General features: G+C 39.9%; 1 long non-coding RNA gene across 1 annotated transcript; it reads left to right on the plus strand.

The window, feature by feature from the left end:
• Nucleotides 1-16,637: 16,637 nt before the first annotated feature.
• On the plus strand, nt 16,638-21,119 carry LOC123335063. Its single transcript, XR_006553357.2, has 2 exons — nt 16,638-17,071; nt 20,623-21,119. It is a non-coding gene; the product is annotated as an uncharacterized LOC123335063 (long non-coding RNA).
• The last annotated feature ends 336 nt before the right edge of the window (nt 21,120-21,455 follow it).

Consider the following 21,455-nt stretch of genomic DNA (forward strand, 5'->3'; position numbering starts at 1 on the left):
AAAACCCAGACACCTGGGAGTTTAAATTACCCCTGTAGGATATTAGTATATTAGCTACCTATAAAAATGAAATTTATATGAGGCATCTGTTTACATTGAGCATCCCATAAAACTGGCAGAGAATTCAAAGGAAAGGGTTTTCAAATGAAGGTTTCATAGCCAAGAGCAAAAGGCTCTTGAGAGTGGCTTGTAGGTAACTAATTTCCATTGTATATATTAAAAATAATTTTAATATACAAAGGATCTCTTCCCTTCCAAATGGCAGTCTAGAATACATAAAATATTTCAAGAATCCTTCTGTGCTCATATTAGGTGTTTCAGTGTTATTTATTATGTAACTATTGTTGGTTCCAAGAGCAAATAAGGGGACAGGACATTAAGCCTTAATCTGTTGACATCGCTGAGGACTTGGCAAGTGGGGGGAGCAGTCCCTGGTTCGCAGGCAATTCCAGTTGCTATCCAACAGTGAGATTATATCAAGTCAGTGAGTAAAAGGAACGGAGGGACCTGGAGTCGTATACACGGGCAGACCCCACGGTGCTGTCATTCTGAAAGTCAACAGTAGCAATTGAGTATCCGGGCTAATCCACTCTCTAGTATTTTTTGATTGCATAGCCAGTTGCTGTGCTTAATTTAATCCAAAGGAGTAAAAGGAGGGGAAAGGAATCATTTTTAAGCCACGTGATAGTTCATAGACATAAAGAAAAAGCTGAAGAATGGAGTCTTGGGATGGACAGGGACCAGGGCAACCTGGAAGTTTTACTCAAACTACTTACCAAGAGGTACAGCACAGATGTAGACCAAATGGAACTGAGAATGTGTGAGGGCCTGGTATGGGTGATGTAAAGCATACTGAGAAGATGAGCCCTGAGTCTGAGAAACAGGGCCCAGAATATGGTATTTTAAGAGGATTCCCATGGCAAATAGCCGTTTCCCTCTCCTAATGTTGCTGCCTTTAGGAGGAAAAGTGGATTAACTGTCCTTGGGATTTTTGCCTACAGTTTGCCAAGAGGAAGGCCAACAACTAGATCTACATGCCACCATGCCTGTGGGTGGTGATGGAGCAGTAGTTTCCAAGGGAAAAGCAAGGGACCACTGTCAGAAGATGGAGACTGGACACTGGGTGGACAAAACCAGCAGGTGCTTTGGATATCACCAAGTCCTACACAAGCTTTGGTAGTTGCAGTGGACTTAAGCAATCCCTTCCTGCTCAGGCAATCACCTACTGTTGAACATTTAGGTCTCTTCTCACTGACTTGATCAAATTCCTATTCATCAAGTCAGGCATTTCTTCCAGTCTTCATCTTCTCCTTTCCATAGTATTCCAACTATAATGTGAATTATATAGATTTGAGATGTATGTGAAGTCTTAAGCTAAGGATACAGGATCTCCATGACTGTTTCTCTGGGGAAAGGTGTTGATGTTGTGTCAAGAAGAGAATGAGGCATTTCTGGTAGACTAAGCATCTCTTGGTACAGATGGGATGTATCCAGAGTGATTAGAGACCGACATGGTAACTCTCCTTGGGTTGCCGGGCCATCCTCCAGGAGATCTTTCTGACCCAGGGATTGAACTTCTGTCACCTGCATTGAGGGTGGATTCTTTACCACTGATCCATCAGGGAACCCTGAGAAGTGGAGTTAATTGAAGGGTTTTTGATGTGGAAGGAATTATAGTATGATTGAATATTGATTTATGTCTAGCTTTCTCCTGGAACCGACTTTTGCTTGGTAGCTAGTATTATCTGATTTTTCTGTGAGTTCTTTCTTACATGAGGTAATCTTGGCTGTTGTACTGATGCTTCCCAACTAGATACTCTTTCTTGATTTGGGCTTCCAGATGCACTCCCATGGTTTTCCCGTATATCACTTCTCAGGAGTCTATTTTTCTGGTCGTTAGTTTTCTGACCCTCTTTAATTTCATTCACTTGCCTGTTGATCCCATCCAGTCTCATGGCTTTAGAATCTCTGAGTGTTAATGATTTCTGAATAGAAACACCCAACTTAGACTTCCTTTTGAGCCCTAGATTTCTAGATATGATTGCCCACTGGACATCTTTCCTTTATGCTTAGTAGACATCTGGGGATTGTTATGCCTAAACGGAATTCCTGATCTCTCTTCCCTGGAACTTCCTTGACTCAAAGCGACCCTCATCTCAGCTGAAGACAATTCTGTTTTCTCATTTGCCCAGACCAGAATCTAGGGATCATCCTCTATTCCTGTCTTTCACACTTAATATTCATTTCATTAGGTAATCTTGTAGATTTTCCTTCAACTTAGATCCACTCTTTCACAACTAATTTTCATTAAAACTGTACTTCCACAAAGTTTTCTGCAGGAAGGGAGGAACCACAAATTTCAGTGATTTTATCTCTTTGTACTGTTTCTTACAAGGGCATTAAAAGAGGTGGGAAGAGAGGGAAGATCAGATCTCATTCAGAAATCAAGTAGCCAGCTGGATGGCCATGAATTTGCCTCACATTTGCATGGTGGCTTCCCCTCCCTGAGTCTCAGCTGTAGGAGACATTGGTGGCCACACCACACGTCTCCACCTGCTCTGTCATCTCTGAATTTAGGTTGTACTTTTCGGTATCGGCCCCGGTGATCTTCTCTTTCTCTTTCTTGCCTTTGCACCTCTGTGCTCACTCACTTCCTGACAAAATAAAACTAATTTTCATTCTGAAACTGTATTTAACCCTCTTCACTACTGCCAGTAATTCAAAACCAATAATTCCCCAGACTGCTTATAGTCAAGGAACTTTATTAAATTTCCAAATTACTATAATGATTTTCTTTGCGAAAGCTGAAAGAAACTTTCTCACTGTGTTTCTGCGTATGGAATTGGCCCTTGATAGCATTCTCCACCATCTTTGCAAATTCTTAATCTCTCCATAGATCTATGGCCACCACTACTCTGAGTTTATTTCCTGGCAGTGGATTTGGTAACCAAAAACTCCCTTCATCGTGGAGGCCCAGGGAAATAAAAAATAGTCACTTTGCTGAATTGAAAAGATTGAAGTTTTGGACAGAATTGGATTAAGGGTTATATTTGAACATTTGCTCTCTTTTAAATTATCGCCATTGCAGTTATAGCAGTTCTGACTGAGATTTCAGTTCATGACGACATTTCTAAACTGTGCATTTAGGTAAACCACAAGTCATGGACATTAAGGTGTGTTGTACACTGCCTCTCAGCACGCTGCCTGAGCCATGCTGCTTCTTCACACTTTACATTAATACTCATTCTGGATTAGCTAGATATGTTTTGAGTTTTTAAGAATTTGAATGTATATGCAAGACTGAACAACCAAAAATCCAAAATATTCAAAATTTCTAAAATTAATAGTTAATCCCATTTTGAAATATGTATATAATTTTTATTCTCCTTGGAGTACAGAATCATTTAAAACAAAACAATGAAAGAAATAATAATTAGTATGAATATTAGCTATATCATGCTCAGCAACTTTTAAATGGTTTTTCATAATTATTTTACTTAATTTTACAATACCCTTGGAAAGTATATTTGACAGATTTTAAGACCTTCCTCATTTTACCAGTGAGAAAATTAAGGCTAAATGATACAAATGACAAGCCTAAGTTTACCCAACTGTGAATAGCAAAGATGGACACAAACATACCTGTTGTTAACTCAAAATTCAATGATATTCAGTTCAGTTCAGTTCAGTTCAGTCACTCAGTCGTGTCCGACTCTTTGTGACCCCATGAATTGCAGCACGCCAGGCCTCCCTGTCCATCACCAACTCCCGGAGTTCACTCAGACTCACGTCCATCGAGTCAGTGATGCCATCCAGCCATCTCATCCTCTGTCGTCCCCTTCTCCCCCTGCCCCCAATCCCTCCCAGCATCAGAGTCTTTTCCAGTGAGTCAACTCCTCGCATGAGGTGGCCAAAGTACTGGAGTTTCAGCTTTAGCATCAGTCCTTCCAAAGAAATCCCAGGGCTGATCTCCTTCAGAATGGACTGGTTGGATCTCCTTGCAGTCCAAGGGACTCTCAAGAGTCTTCTCTAACACCACAGTTCAAAAGCATCAATTCTTCGGTGCTCAGCTTTCTTCACAGTCCAACTCTCACATCCATACATGACCACTGGAAAAACCATAGCCTTGACTAGACGGACCTTTGTTGGCAAACTAACTCTCTATTACTACTACACAAAATTGACATTTTTATGAACCAAAATAAAACTGGGCATTAAATAAATAATAGTAATAACAAATTAGAATAAATAATTGTTATAATAAATATTCCTACTCCAAAGCTAGAAAATCCAGATGTGAACATTAACATTTTGGAAACACTGACTTCAAGATGTACTTGAACAGTTTTATTCCTACAGACTAAGCATGGAAGTATATAAACCAATATAAAAAAAAAGAATGGACATAGCTGTTTTTTTTTGTTTGTTTGTTTTGTTTTGTTTTTAAGATTGGAGAAAAGATGTGATCATGTTCCTATGGCCTTTGGAGGAAGAAGAGAAATTGCCTTTTCCCCATGGCTAGCAAAACTGCTGAAAATGGATGAGTCTCCAATTTTGATAAGATCCATGACTGGTACCATAATTTTCAGTGATTCATCTGTGATTTTTTTCCTTTCCAAAATAGGGTCTAAAACAAAACCAAAGCTGTAGGGAAAAGATAACAACCGGCATTTTTATCTCGTGTGTGTGTGTGTGTGTGTGTGTGTGAAATGGAACTTATGATAGATTTAGAATACATTTGATTCTGGCACAGTAAGCAATCTTAAAGATCATCTGGTCTACCCCCTCACAGCTTTTCCTCCAAATTCTAAGGTTGACCAAAACGAGGGCTCAGGGAGCATTCTTCAACTAGTTCATGGTGTATCTAGGAACAAAATCCAATTCCTGTTCTGCAACATTAATTATCCTTGAGATACAATATTCTCTCTACATGGTTTATTTTCAAAAATAAGAAAAAGTAGGAGTTGTTTCCCTTCTTCACATGATGTGTGTTTCTTATTGTTTACTAAACATTATTAGTCATTCTTCCTTATGCTAACTGGTATGTAGTTTGGCCTTAGAGTTTATAGGTAAATGTATGGTTCCCAAACACTATAAATTGTTTCATAGCATGGTGATTTATCCTTTGTCTTCTGCCTGCATTTCTTAGTAAGACTAAAATACCCTCCTCAAGTGAGCATAGGCTCCTCAGGGATTTAACCATATAGCAAGTGTATTTGTAGGCTGTATTTTAAAGAGCACCTTCTTTATTAAATTTACAGTTGAAATAAGTTCTGAATCCTTGAAAATTTTTAAAAATAAATGTTCAAGTGAGAAAAACAATAGCACTACATTGTTTTTCTGGCTAGCTTTACACACTAGCCAAAGATCTGGAGGATCTTGCTGAGTGCTAGAGATTATTGCTTTCATAAAATTTCAGGCGAAATTTTTCAAATGAACTTCTCTGTTGGGATTTCAAGTTACCTGTTTAATTGCATTTTTGAACAGGTTAGTATCTGTTTTCATCATGTTTGAGAATATCATTTGAGATAGGGGTATATTTCAGTAAATGCTGAGGAACTGCAGACATTCTGAATTTGGGTGCACGTGCCAGGCATTTGCTGGACACCTCAGCTCTTTGTAATAAGAAGGAACAAAAAGAAATGAGAAAATAACAGTGAAGGTAACTTATTTCTTCTATTTCTCTTCTTATTTGGTTTGTGACTTTTTAGAATGAAAGCTCTTTGTAGTCAGCTATCTTGCCTTTCTAGACATTTCATTCGGTGTCAAGACCCCTTTGGAAGTCCAAAGGCCACCGATAGCAGTAATATAATAGAACTAGTAATTACTTCTCTATAACTTTGCAACAAAGCAAATCCCCGACTCCAAATTTCTACTGGTTAGAGCTTTGGACACAGGTGTGGAACTGTTATTTATTGACTCATCCAACTTAATCGACTCTCTCAAGTTTTAAAAAAATCTTTCTTTTCTGGTTCTTGTGGAAAAGATTAGGAAACCTCTTATCAATGCTTATTCATAACTACCATATGTGCTGCTAAATTATTATGAGAAATTGAGCAGAGTATGAGTAGTGAATATTAATTTGCTGCCCCAAATCTCTTCATTTTTGGATGTCAGTGTTACCTTGACAAGCATGTTTTTTATTTTGGCGAAGGGTTGACAAAGTGGTGAAATATAAGAGCAGAGAAAATAGGGATTGGTGAGGGGGATGCTTCTTGGGGCCAAACAAGATTAGAGAAAGATGCAAGCATGAAATAGAAGTTCCTAAATGAAACTCAGGAGGCTGTCATGGTGTGTTCACAATCAGAGTCTGCAGCCAGCCATAGCTTCAGCACTTCTAGAAATACATTTTGCCAAAGTGGTAGTGTGAAAAGTCAACACTTTGTACTATAAAGCCCAAGATGCTGGCGGGAGGCAGACATTATGTATTGGATGTGACAGTGAGCACCTATGTTGGAACTTCTGGTCTACCAGGATTTGACCCAAGGCTAAGTCCTCCACCTCTGAGTAACAGGAACAATAGTGTTTCAGTCAGGATCTGGGCAAGACAGAAAGAGCACACTCAAGGTAATTGAGAAGGATTTAGTAAAGGAACTCTTTATTGTGGTATGGGCAGGTCTAAGAAGCCAGTAAGGGGTTGACTACCTAAGAACTACCAACAACGGGAGCCATAGCCACCCTTTAGATCTTAAGGGATTACATGGAGGAAATGGTTAATGAGTCCAGAGAGAACTTGTGTGGCAGTAGAAAAAGTCTACATGAGAAGAACTGGGGCTGGTCAAAGAAGATGCAACAAAATTTTGGTGACCCACCAGGCATAGAGTCAAGGGACTCCAATCCCCCAGTGGTGCTTCCATCGGTCCATCTCGACTGAAAGCCAGAGAACAAGGGAATCAGTTGATGAAGCCTGTACAAGTCAGCCTCCTGGGGCACAGACTAGGATCTGTGGACCGGAGGGACAAGGGTGGTATGTGCAGACCAACTTAGTCTGACCTGAAGGATGCGGTGAGTGCCGTTGCAGGCAGAGTGCTTAGTCAACTCAGATCCTTCAAATTTCCAACCAATGACTAAGCTGTGGACTTTAGTAACTGAGAGGACTGGATCACTTAACCTCTGAAGCCTTCAGTGACTCCTTTTCAGGTAAGAGTTACCCACTCTAAGGATAGTGCTAAGTAAGCAGGCATGCTATATAGGAGTTTTTAGGATAACATGTTTCATTCATTTCCCTGCTACAGATGCTGGATTGTATAATGACAAAGGCCAAAAAAAAAAAAAAAGAGCTGCTGTTTGTGCTCAGATTTCCAAACTCACCAATATTCTGCATTCTGCTTTACATTGATTATTTATGATAAATTTTAAGTAAAGCGATGTACAGCACTGTTGAGAGTAAATTTTGCTTGTGTGCTTAAAGCACAAACAAAACTAACAAGCTAGTAGTTTAAAATTGTTACAATGTTGCTGAATAGATTTTGCTGCTCTGAAACTAAAACTCAAAAATAAAAAATAAAACATACAGGCTGTATTATCAGTAATGAATTTTTTGCCAGATTAAAATTTAGCAAACAAAAATAAAACTATATGATATATGGAATATAATCATGAAGGTGGGACAGGAGAATAGTGATGTTAACGGCTGGTAAGAATATTCTTCAACAAATATTAAAGTACTTCTGATAGATTCACCAAATGTTTATAGTAACAATTACCTTTCATTCACAGCAATTAAATAAAATTTAAATTATTGGCTTTCTTAGTTCACATAAACATTGACTCTCAGGTACCCAGGTGAGTTCCTGTTGAAGACAGAAGTCACATATCCCTAAATCAGTAAGAAATTCATGTCTGTTTTATCAAGTGAAATATGTACTAGGGGACCCAGTTCAGAACAGTCACTAATACGGAGATGATTAAGACAAAGCTGTGGCAATACTTCAAATGATCTTATAATTAGTAAGAACTAGAATGTTACACCTCTTATCTTTCAGGTTATACTGTAGAATTTTCTGAGGAGTCATTTGAGATTCCGTAAGACATCAAAGTTTGTCATTTGCAAAGAGTAACTCTTTTCTACATTTCTAGAAACATCCAGCCCTGTTTAAAGGAATAGCAGGCTGAGCATGAGTTTGGGATACTACCAAGAGTCTCGGTTTTCGTGTGGAGCTCTCCTGATCACATCAGTGAGCCTGATCAAAGGCAGTCCTTGAAATGACGGGGAAGGTAGTGCTGCTGGAAAACAGACGTCAGCGGCACTAGCAGATGAGAAGAATGGCAGAGGAGCAGAAACCCAAGGGACCATCCCAGGCGACAAGCTGGGGAGCCACATTAAGGACACGCGTGAGCCGGCCAGAAAGACAGTCACTGCGAAAGAGATTGAGTGTCCATGTTTGTTTCTTCCTGGTCTGCTCAAGACCAGATAGCTGATGCCTGCAGGCAGGCTCAGCAGCAGACCTGTAGGTTATCATGGGGACTGAGTAAGATCATCATTGTGCTTAGAAGCAAACAAAGCAAAAACTGTTATACAGATGCCATTTCCCCAAATTAATGTCCTGTCCAGTGGTCATGTATGGATGTGAGTGTTGGACTATAAAGAAAGCTGAGTGCCAAAAAATTGATGCTTTTGAACTGTGGTGTTGGAGAAGACTCTTGAGAGTCCCTTGGACTGCAAGGAGATCCAACCAGTCCATCCTAAAGGAGATCAGTCCTGGATGTTCATTGGAAGGACTGATATGGAAGCTGAAACTCCAATACTTTGGCCACCTGATGCAAAGAGCTGATTCATTTGAAAAGACCCTGATGCTGGGAAAGATTGATGGCAGGAGGAGAAGGGGATGGCAGAGGATGAGATGGCTGGATGGCATCACCGACTCGATGGACATGGGTTTGGGTGGACTCCAGGAGTTGGTGATGGACAGGGAGGCCTGGCGTGCTGCAGTTCATGGGGTCACAAAGAGTAGGACACGACTGAGTGACTGAACTGAACTGAACTGAACATTTAAATCAGTAGATTTTGAGCAAAGATTACCTTCCATAATGTGCATGGGCCTCATCTGATCAGCTGAAGGTCTTAAGGAAACAGACCAGGGACTCGGCCAACAAGCTGCCTTTGAGCTGGAACGGCAGCATCAGTGTTTCCCTGGGTTTCCAGTCTGCCAGCTTGCCCTGCGGATTTTGAACTTGACAGTCTCTACAATAGCACAAGTCAACTCCCTAAAATAAATCTCTCTCTCGATAGATTGATGTCTATATACATTCATGTCTATGTCTATAGCCTTTTGTTTCCATGTTAGAGAACCTAACACAAACACGATCGTCCACATTCCTCCAGGTTTAACTGGAAGCCTCACTTAACCTTCATTTATCATGATAAAAATGTCAATTCTCCTTCAATTTATTATATTTGCATGTATTTATGGATTCCATTTTCTTATATAAAAGGTGGCGTATTTCATATTTTGTACCTCTTTTTAACCTAAAAATATGCCGTGAAGATCACTCAATCTCAATGTGTAGTAAATTTTCTTTTTTTTTTTTTTAATAACTGCCTAGTATTCCGCTGTGTGGCCATCTCCCCAAAATGGACATTTGAACTGTTTTTAACTTTTCCATATTTTAAAATTTTCTGCAAGGAATGACTGTACATAGTCTCTCTTTTTTTTTTTGTCAGTTTAATTTAGGCATATATTTTTAAAAGAGGAGTAAGTTTTGGAAAGATAACACATATGTAATTTTTCTGGTTATTAACGGAATTTCCTTCACTGGCCTCTTAATGTTTTATATTCCCATCAGTTAGGTTAGAAATTGCCTATTTCCATACAGTTCTGGCAGCAGAGCACTACTGAGCTGTGATTTTTGCCAATCTGGTAGGTAAAAGAGCCTCATGTAGCATTATTTCTACTTCCTTGATTAGTTGTAATGTTGAGCATTATTTCATGTGTTAAAGGAACTATTTTTATGCCTTAGCTTGTGAGCTCCTTGCTCATGTTCTCCTCATTTATCTACCAGGTTATTCCTTCTGCCCCTCAGAGTTTAGGAGTCCTTTATAGAGTAGAGATGTTGGTCTTTTGTGATACTAAATTTTTTTTTTAGTGGTTTTTATCTTTTATATTTGCTGGTTCTGCCTTTAATTTTTTAATGTTATAACATTTATCTACCTTTAGTTGCTTTTAGACTCTGAGTCATAGTTAGGAAGAATTTCCCCATGCTCAAATTCTCTTTCAGTATCTATATGGTTTCAACGTTTATATTCAGCAGTCCGGTAGTCTAAATGTGTCCATGATGTTTGTATGAGGTAGACATCTAATTTCATACTCGCTTATTTTCAAAATGACTAGTCAGTTAACCCAGTGCTATTTATTAAAAATTCCATCTTTCCTGCACTGATGAATGTTGCTATTTTTGTAAAGCACTTCCTTTCTGCCATCATTTGTGGTTCTTCCTTTATTGGTCGCTGAATCTATTAATATTTATGCAGCATCTACTATACTGTTTTAACTCTTAAAGACTTTGTAAAAATTTATTTCTAGGTTTTCATATCTGTTAGGGCTGGTGGCCCTCTATTTCTCCTTTATTGTGTCAAAGAAATACCCACTGATTTTTATTTCACTGAATATTTTATCAGGATTGTTGAGCTTCGTCCAATGCCTTTTCACATCTATGATGATGGTATTCAAGTAATGTTCCCTTAACTCTGTTAATGTGATGGATTATCTTACAGATTTCCTAATATCCAGTAGTCCTTGTACTCCTGTGATGATTCTGATTTAGTCATAATGTATAATTGTTTTTAAAAAACTTACTTTATAATAGTGTAAGAAAAATGTGAAAAACTGCATAAACTACACTCTTAATTCAGCATCTCTGCTTGTTAAGATTCAGCACATTTATTGCATTATTTTCTGTCTCTACAGACGTGTGTAGTGCAAGCACACACACATACACACACACACACACTCCACACACAGAGTTATGTATAGCCTTACATACCCAGCCATACATACCCATATATACGCATTTTTTTTTCTGAATCATTTCATGGAATTACATTATACTCCTTTACTCGCAAATACTTCAGTGCATATTTCTCAAGAATAAGAATATTCTCATACATAATCTTATTGCTGTTATCAAATTAAGAAGAATAATGTTCATATGATAATATTGTAACATTTTAAGTCAAATATTTGGTGCAGTTTACTCATGAAGAAATCTGGGCCTTGTGGGAAAATTTTAGACTATGAATACCATCATTTTAATGATTTATCCAGAGTATCAATTTCTTCTTGAATCCATTTCAGGAGCTTCTACTTTTGGGAGACTCGGTCCATTCTAGATTTCCATCCCATCGTTCACAGCACACGTTACGAGTCCTTTTATTCCTGTAAGGTCAGTAGTGATGCCCCTCTTTTGTTCCTGTTTCTAGTGATTTTAATCATCTCTTCCTCTTGGACAGTTTAGCTCAAGGTCTGTTAATTATGTCGATTGTGTCAAAAACTAATTTTTTATTTCGCTCATTTTCTCAATTACTTTTGTACTCTTTATTTCATTTTTTTCCATCCTAATCTTCATTGCCTTTCTTCCACTTGCTCTAGGTTTAGTTTTCTTCTTTCTAGTGTCTAAAAGTGGAAGATTACATTATTTATTTGAATCTCTCTTCTCTTTTAATATGGTATTTTCAGCTCTCAATTTCTCTCTATGTGCAGCATAGCTGCATTCCATAAGTTTTATTGTATTTTATCTTAATTTTCATTCTTTCAAAATATTTTTAAAATTTCTTTGTGATTTCTTTCCTGACCCATTTTTTAGGAGTTGATGTTTCTCTTTCCACATATTTATGAATTTCCCAAATTTTCTATGATTGATTAACTTATGTCACTCACTTCAGTGTGCTTGGGGAACACACTTATATGATTTAAATAATTTTTAATTTATTGAAGCTTGTTTTATAGCTTAGAATATGGTCTATCTTGGAGAATTTCCATGTGTGAGAAGAATACAGTTTAGCTGCTATTGTGTTAAGTGACCTATTGATGTTTGATAGATATTTGATTTATAGTATTCAAGGCTTCTACTTTTTTATTGATTTTGTTGACAGGCCAGTTATCTCTCCACTGTTGAGAGTAAGTACTAAAGTCTGCAGCTACTGTTGTTAAATTGTCTATTTCGCCTGTCAATTCTACCAGCTTTTGCTTCATGCACTTTTTTTAAAAATATAAATTTATTTATTTTAATTGGAGGTTAATTACTTTACAATATTGTATTGGTTTTGTGGGCTCCATTTTTAAGTGCTTATATGCTTAAAATTGTTATATATTCCTAATGATTGATTCCTTTATTATTACAAAATGTCCTTCTTTATAATAAACTTTTTTATGTTAAAGTCTTTTTCATCTGATTGTTAATGTAGCCACTGGTTTTCTCAGGTTCCAGTTTGCATGACATTCGTAAGTGAGACTGATCTAAGAATTTCCTTTTACTGGGCAACCCTCATCACCTTTGGTGTTGATGTTATACTTGATTTTTTTTAAATAGAAAATTTTCTTTCTTTTTTAATGTTTTGAAAAATTATGAACGCATTTTGAAATAATCGTGAAAACTAGATAGTGGACTTGAACATTAGATGAATCCAGAGAAATATGGTTAATTTTACATTATAGCTACATAAGAAAACATTTAATTTTAAGTGGCACATACTGCACTGTTAGAGACAAAGCGACAGTGCGTGCAATTGCCCTCCTTAAGCAAGGGGGAAAATCTCAAACTTGATCATTATTAAATCTCGGTGTTGACTAAATGGGGAGTTGTTGTGTTTTTTCTATTTTTTTGTGTGTATTCAAATGTTTTAATAATATAAGCTATACCTTGGTTCCAACTCAGATTTATTTGAATTTTTAAGGATTGAGCCAAGAAATCTATATCTTTAAAAGCCTGTCAAGAAACTAAGAATGTTATTTAAACCCAAGAGAAAAAAGGGGAGGGGAGACATTTTCAGATAAGAGGTTTAAAAAAAATTCTGGAGATGGAACGCATGTGAAGGCATGGGAACTGAGAGAGTGGAGGAAGGCATAAGCAGGCGTTTCTGCAGAGAGAAACACAGAAAAGGGGGCGATGATGTGCAGACAGGCTCAGATGCATCGGGACAGTGACAAGAGCGTGTTGTGGGGCTAAAACCGGAAGGAAACTGAACGAACGGCATGCTTGGAAGAGATGACCTCCCTACTTCCCACTGGAGTCTGCTTTGGATAGGATATTGGAAATCTATCTCTTTAGAAATTCAATAGCCTAGATAAAGGACAATGGCGTTTGAACTCCTTCTCTATGTCTAGTACTGTATCACTGACTCTTAGAAATGCAAAAGTTGCTTCTAGAGGAACTTACCTTTAGGAGAGCTCATACTGACCTTCCTCAAACAATAACAAATGGAAAAGCTATAGGTGTGTCCCACTTGCCAAGAGCTCTTCGGGTTGCTTGCATCGTGGCTGTCCATCCACACGAACGTCACCTTCTCAGAGCAGGTTACCGAGAACTTGCCCTGCGCGTTTCTCTTCAACTTTATGGAGAAGTGATTGACACATGACACTGCATAAATTCAAGACGTGCAATGTGATCATGTGATGCCTGTATATATCACGAAATGCTTGTCACAGTGAGATTAGTGAACACACCCTTTTCCTTACAGAATTGCTGTTCCTTTACTGTTGCTGTTATGAGTGAGAAGGTTAAAACTCTACTGTCATAGCAACTTCCAAATATTCAGTGTAGTGTTGTTAACTATGGTTCTCATGCTGTACGTTAGGTTCCCAGAACACATTCATCTTATAAGTGAAAATTCGCTCCCTTTGAAAATATCTCCCCATTTCCCCAACCCCCAGCCCCTGGCAACCACCTCTCTACTTTCTATGAGTAGAATTTTCTACTGAAATTTTCTACCAAAGTTTCTATTCATTCTTTGTCTTTAGATTCCACAGGTAAGCGAACCCTGCTACACTCTGACACAGCATCCCAGTATTTGATGCACAAATCTCTGGAGCAAGGTTGCTCGGCTCGCAGTCTCTGTCTTCTCTACACCCCATGCTGCGCTCAGCCGCTCAGTCGTGTCTGACTCTGTGACCCTGTGGGCTGTAACCCGTCAGGCTCCTCTGTCCATGGGATGCTCCAGGGAAGGGTACTGGGCTGGGTTTCTTTGCCCTCCACCAGGGGATCTTCCCGACCCAGGATCGAACCTGCATTTCTTACGTCTCCTGCACTGGCAGGCAGGTTCTTCACCACTGGCTCCACCTGGGAAGCCCGTTCACTGCACATTAAGAGTGCAGTTTCTTAGACTCTCTTGCTGTTGAGGACAACCAACGGAATGTGAGTGCAAGTGATGTGTGCCGCTTTGAGATCTCCCACGTGAGGTTCCCCCCCTTCACACGGCTAGAATGGCATCAAGCACCACGTGAACTTGGGGGTCTAAGAAAGAAAGACGCCCCCGTCCCTTGCTTAGTGCTTAGAAGGATGCTGTCAGCCTGTGGGTATTGCCTGGCTTAGGCTTTAGATGAGTGAGAAGCAAAGCGGCATCACATTGGGCCACTGAAATTTGGCGGTTTATTCTCTCAGAGAAGCCAAACTTCACTCTTGCCACTACACCATTCTTTCCTGCTTCCTTAACTATCCCGGCAAAGAAAAAACACAAGCCCGGTCACACCAAAAAGGATTCAGGGACAAGAGATAGCTTCCCTTTTACTCTCTGTTCTGTAGGCAAGTCACTGACTGTTCTATGCACTGCAGGGAAAGCAGAGGAATGTTCCAAAAGACCACAAAGTGCTCATTTCCACTAAGCAATGGATAATAACAACAATAACAGTAATGCCATTAATGGCAATAATAATAAACATTAATCTCTCTTCAGCAAACCCTGAATGGTGTTCAGTGGCCCAAGGGCCATTATGACTCAGGTGTGACTAGGACCCACTGTGGGAATTTTCTAAGGCAAAGTGGGGGACACAAACCTCTGGGCCCGGCGCACAATAGAACATAACCTCCTCCCCTCTGCCGCTTTTCACAAGAAGCCGAAGGAGATCTGTCAAAGCAAAAGCTTTCTACAGAGCCGCCTAGAACGAGGGCGCCTGGTGCCGGATGCTTTTACTGGAGGGCACTGGGCAGGCATAATGAAGTCAGTAATTTCTCCTGCCTGCAGCTTTGAATTAGGCCACATGGTAGAGCCTTTTCGGCCGATGAAAAAAATACCTTTGATTTTCAGAAAAATGGTTACGCCTTATTAAATTATTTGAAACCTCTGGAGTTGCATCTCTTTTATGGCTCCAAATTGGCATACCTGTTAACTTAGAGTGTTCAAATTTCTCTGAAATATTATTGTATTTAAGACCGAGTGCCATCCCCAAACTGCACATGAATCACAGAACATCAGAGAGAGAGCCACTCACCGGTTCTCGGCCTAAAAACCTTCACCACAATTACTAGTTAGTAGCTTTCAGAAGCATTTGCTGGATAAGTAACCACGGTCAAATCGCATACTTTGGCCCCCACGCCCTCCTTCTCTCTTTTCTTTTATTCCAGGGTTTTGAGTGCTGGTCTAAGAGCTATAATTTCATCTTTAGGCATATTTCTTCAGGCATTCTTAATGAGGCATTTGATTTGTCCAGTCCTGCCTTCCTGAATTCAGCCTTTTAGGGATTTGGGGTTGGGAGAGTGTGGGAAAAAGGGAACGTGGAATACCACCATGCTGCTGAAAAGATACAATCTAAGGATTGGAAGAGATTGTGAATTATCTTTTTTTCTCCCTTAGGCAGGGCTATATCTAAAAGGATTCTAGACAGATAATTTTCCATTCTCAAATATTTATTGCATGCCTGTTGTGTGTCGTGCATATCCTAGGCATGAGAGATTTGAAAATGAATTTGTCTTATTTTTTAAAAGCTTTAGAAAATGTGGAAATATTAGCAGCTATGATCTTCTTTCTATGAACTCAAAGTAAGAGGAACTAAATATTCTACGTCTATCATTTAGCAACTTTGGACATAAAAACAAGAAAGAGAGGGAAAATGTCTCTAAAACACTGGGGTTTTGCCCATCTTGTTCATTTAGTTCTGAGAGTCTTAAATCTGTTGTCAATAAATATTTACCCTGTAAATAAAAGTTACAGGGAAAAAGTTACTTGCATAATTCTCTAACAATTGAAATAAAAGTTATGCTGAAATAAAAAACGTATTTCTGGAAACCTTAAGTATTTCCATACTGGGAGTATGACTTTTTGTTTTATCACCTGACTCTGTGTGTATGGAATCATCACTGGGTTACACTGTTCAAGTTTTTCTCTAACTGGAAACTAGGAATTCATCGTGAGAGAGAAATAATGCTGCAAGTGGTGGGCAATTCCCAGTCTCTTCCATAAAGTTGTGCAATACAGCTTTTCAATGGATTATATGGAATTTTTTTGTTGTTGTTGTTAAATGGATATATTTTCATAATGAAAACAAGTCAGAAGTCATGTTGTTTTACTTGGCTATTATTGAGAAAAGCGGGTTTAATTAGAAAGGGCATGAGAATATAGGTGTAGACAGCTTTGGCGGGAATTTGGAGATGGATTTTTCGATTCTGCCGTGGGCATGAATAAATTAGAGCATTTGTTTCCTGTTTCTTTTGGGAAGGGATGAGTGGGGAGAGGTTTAGTCCTTCTGAATGTATTTTATTTTCCTTTTCCGAATCTTGATATAATTGGGGGGGAAAAAACACACGTTTATTCATCAGGTAATCTGGGAGGAAATGAATGGCAGGAGAATGAGGAACAGAAAGGAGAGCTTTCCGAGGAGAACAGAAAGTGACTGGAGTTTTAGGAGATCAAGCATTCAAGGGAGTCTGTGAAGGAAGTAAGAACCAATCGTGGAAAAGGAGACGAGAGAGGCTGGAGGCCCGGCAACGTGCCTCCAACGGGCGAAAACACGGCTGCGCAGAACAAAAGCCGCCGGGAGGAGAGGAAATCCCACTGGAGGAAATCCCACTGGAGGCGATCCCCTAGCGCAGCTCAGGCCGACTCCGCAGGAGCCCGACTCCGGCAGGGGCAACGGAGAGCGAGGTAACCGGTTTGAGAAATGAACAGTGTCTAACTAACTTGGCAATAAGCTCACCGGGCGAGAGGAGAGATGTTTTGGTTTTTATTTGAGGGTTGGTAGAGCTTATTGTCATGAATACTAGCTTCCTTTAACATGGGGGGAACGTTAGGAGCCCTTTCCTCTGTTAAGCGAGGGTCTGAGGCTTCTTTGCTCCAAAGCTGGAGGTTTAGAATGTTGAGCGAGCAGAGGCGAGGTCTAACTGTGGGAAGAGTTAAATTCCCTGAACCTGGGAGGTTGGAGGCAGTAGGGAAGCCCTTTTGCTTTGAGCCCAGGCAACTGGGCCAAGGTTGGGGGACCTCGGTTGGCAGGGCTGTGTGAATGCCGGCCGAACACGAAGTGGGGGTGACACTGGGAGCTGCAGGTTCTCGAGGCACACCTGGCACAAGGGGGTGGACGCTACAGAGATCCAGCCTTCCTGCTCTCAAGAGGTCCACGGAGATTCAGACAGTGAGCATCTTACATGTGACCCCAATAATTTGAGAGCCGGAGGTCCCCTCTAATGTCCCTAGGTGGCCACAGCAGAAGTTTCCTGTAAGATTTCAATTGAGGGGGAAAACTGCTCTCCAAAAGAATGAAGGTATGATTTCTTGGAACAAGTAATGTGTGGCAATTGTCCTACATTTAATGTAAATTAGGGGAAAAAGAAAAGACTGTTGGAGTGTCCTCACATGCTTGTTTTTATGCTTTTACTACATATGCAACCATCCATAAAAATACATAGAATTGTTGTGAATGTTTTAGACTTTTATATAAATTAGAATTTTATATAAAGGGCATCATACGGCTGAGAGGGATGGGATGAGGGAGCTGAGCTGTGTGTTGTGTTGTTTATTTTTTAAAAAACGATCTGAAGCAAATATAGTAAAATGCTAACATTTGTTAAATCTGGATGGTGATCATACAGGTGTCTCCTAAATTTTTATTCCTGTACTTTTCTGCATGTTTGAAACATTTGGTTATTTTTAAGAAATAAAGGGGAAAAACACAAAAAACAAAGACAAAAGCCAGCATGTGTCTGGACTCCAAGTGTCCTGTAATGTTTAATACTGGTTTTACTTGAGATGTTTGCAAATTAGTTTGTGGCAACTCTTGAGGTATTTTAACAGCTTGAGCTGAAGCCTTGCCTCTTTGATGACAGACTGATATTGGAAAACAGACACGTCCCGTATAGAACTCTTGAACTTTTCCCACTGTGTCTGGTTTCCACGTCTCCATTTTAGCAAAAGTTATCATACACTTGATTACTTTCTTTAGAAACCTAGCAGTTATCCAGGTTTTTTTTAATCCTCTGACTTCCCATATTCAAGGCATTGATTCTTTCTCCAAATATATGCATGAGATCCAGACATTTATCTCCAGCTCTGCTGGCACCACCTTATTTAGGGTCATTTGCTCTTCCTGGAATACCTCCTAGCTGGTTTCTCTGATCTGACTCCTCCCAAACTGACTCCTCCAGGTAGCAGCAAAAGTGATTTTCTTAAATAATGGAAATTGGATCATTTTATTCCCCTGCCTAAAAGCTTACAATGGCTTTCTCAGATGCAAACCTTTACCCCCAGCCTGCTCGGCTCTGTGTGATCCGACTCTACTTCTCATCTCCAGCCCCCTCCAAACTCCTCATTTACGCTCTGGCTATAACTAGCCACAGGACCACACCGAGCTCCTTTCTGCCCTAGGCAGCTTTGCATCTGTGCTCTCCTCTGCTGTAACCCTTCTTTTCATAGCCAGATCATGTTTTCTTTAAGTCTAAGCTTAAGTCTCTCACTGACCAAAGCAGGTCCTCACTCTTGCATCCTTTATTAACTTTCATGTTCGTTTCTTTCATAGAACTTTCTGCAACTTCCAGTTATTTTCCTGGATTGATTAACTGATTGATGGCTACTTGTCATTAGTTTTTGGCTGCCTAGGATCTAAGTTCCCTTCATGTATTTGGAAACACTCCCATCTAGAGAATGGAAGGTTCATCTCCAGCACAGAAGTTGAAGATGGCCAGTGCTCCCTCTCGGAGCTCTTGGCACCGTGGGCCCATGACCTAGATTGTGCCATGCAGGCTACGCTGACTCAGAAACTACTGAAGTGATGAAGGAGGGACCTTATCGCTTCATTTCACTGAGAGTGGGGGCAGCAGCAGCAGGGGCTAAATTCATTTCCAGAAAGGACAGGGACTGTGGTTATAGTGAAACTGGTGTGCAGTCCAGTTCCAGACAGAGTGATGGACAGTCCAAGTCTGGGGATGTCTGCTCAGTAGTACAGTCTGTGGTGTTGTTGCTGAAACTGAGGCCTTGCTCCTCATCATGTAGCCTCCAGACCTGTATCCCCAACCCTCTTTGATTCTGTGAGTTACCCAAACAAAAGCTGTTTCAGCAAATACCTTTTCTGTTTCAGTTGACTCTAGTTGATTTATGCTTGCTTGTGAAGATTGGGACAAAGGTGAGGCAAATGAGTCACAAGGGAAACAGTATTTTAGAAGGCTCTCGACAGGGTCAGGAAATGCCCACCCAGTACTTGTACGTCTTCAAGAGGGATACTTCCTTAACTTATGTGCCCTAGACGCCTTGCACGCTTCTCTCTGTCCCAGCCCTGTGCTTGCAATGGTAAGAAGATATTAAATTCAACTTTTCTTGAGGCCTGAAGTTTCTGAAAATAAGTGATGGATAGCCCATCTCATAAATCTAGGAGGTGGAATATTTCTGCAGTTCTAGCGAAGAGGGAGAAGCTTGTTCTTCCAGAATTAACCCCTCACGCTCTTTTAGTCTATGTAAGAGGCAAAGAATAAATTAGGAATTGGAGAGGTTGGGAGGGAGAATCTTTTCATGGAGTTATCAAGGAGCTGTGTTCTCCTTCTCCCCTGGGACAAGCTTCCCCTCATCTCAAAGTGAGTGGAGTTGGAGGCAATGTCTTGCAACTCAGTACATCTGCTATAGTGACTGAAGGATACAGGGACTAGCATCTTGAGTCTTGTCCAAAGGTACAGTCTGTGGTTTGATTGATTCCCTTGAATGGCAGAGTAGACTAGAAAGTCTGGGAATGGCCAGAACTTCCTGAATTTAACAGGACAATTGATAAGTGAGTCTCCTGTTCAGAGAGTTAGACCTGATTAATGGGAGCTGGCCTGAATACTCTGACCAAGAGAGTGTCATAGAAGAGCTAAGTGATTCAAATTGAGATATTAACTGCCAGCATCCACAGGCTGGTGGAGAGGATCATATGCCAGCTGATTGGGTTTTGATGCTATCAAGGGAAATGCAGATTACTGGCAATGGGAGGTCTTTAAAATCCCATAAAAATCAGAATCCAGAGGGTGTTTCTATGAGATTCCAGCTATTGCAGTTGGATATAACTTTTTCCGTCCTCAGCCTCTTTATAATATCACCTTCCTCACCATTGGGCCTGGCCATGAGAGGCTTGAACTATAAGAGGATTCAAAACTTCCATGCTGCCAATGTTCCAACGATGGCCTCCCCTCCTAAGACATTGGCTTTTACAATATTTTTCTTTTCATTTGTCTCTGCAGGCAAGGGCAACAAAACAAAAATGAACAGATGAGACTACATCAAACTACAGTGCTTTTGCACAGTGAAACAGAAAGTCAGCCTACGGAATGGGAGAAGATAGTTGTAAATGATATGTCTGATAAGGAGTTAATATCAAAAATAAGAAGATATAAAACTCAGTATCAAAAAATCTGATTTTAAAATGGCCAGAGGAAGTCAATAGACATTTTTCAAAGAAGATGTGCAAATGGCCAGCTGATGTGTGAAAAGGTGCTCGACATCAGTAATCATCATGAAAGTGTAAATCAAAACAAGGTACCACCTCACACCTAACAGAAGGGCTGCTATTAAAGCAACAACTCACAAAGGTTGTCAAGGATGTGGATAAAATGTTTATGGACATTTTTTATATTTATATTTGTTTATGCACTGTTTATGGAAATATAAATTTGTGCAGCCACTATGGGAAAAAGTATGGATGTTCCTCAAAAAAAATAAAAATGGAACTAATATATGATCCAGCATTTCCACTTCTGTGTATTTAGTCAAAGGAAACAACATAAATTTGAAAATTTATGTGCACCACTTTGTTCATTGCACAACTTTTTATAATAGCCAAGATACAGAAGCAACCTCAATGTACATCAGTAGATGAATGGTTAAGAAATATTTGGTACTTATGCACAACAGAATATTACTGCATCATAAAAAAGAAAGAAATCTTGCCACTTGCCATAGCATGCTGCTGCTGCTGGGGCTAAGTCGCTTCAGTCGTGTCCGACTCTGTGCGACCCCATAGACGGCAGCCCACCAGGCCCCCCCGTCCCTGGGATTCTCCAGGCATGAACACTGG

Source organism: Bubalus bubalis, chromosome 1 (assembly GCF_019923935.1).
Source record: "Bubalus bubalis isolate 160015118507 breed Murrah chromosome 1, NDDB_SH_1, whole genome shotgun sequence".
NCBI lineage: Eukaryota > Metazoa > Chordata > Mammalia > Artiodactyla > Bovidae > Bubalus > Bubalus bubalis.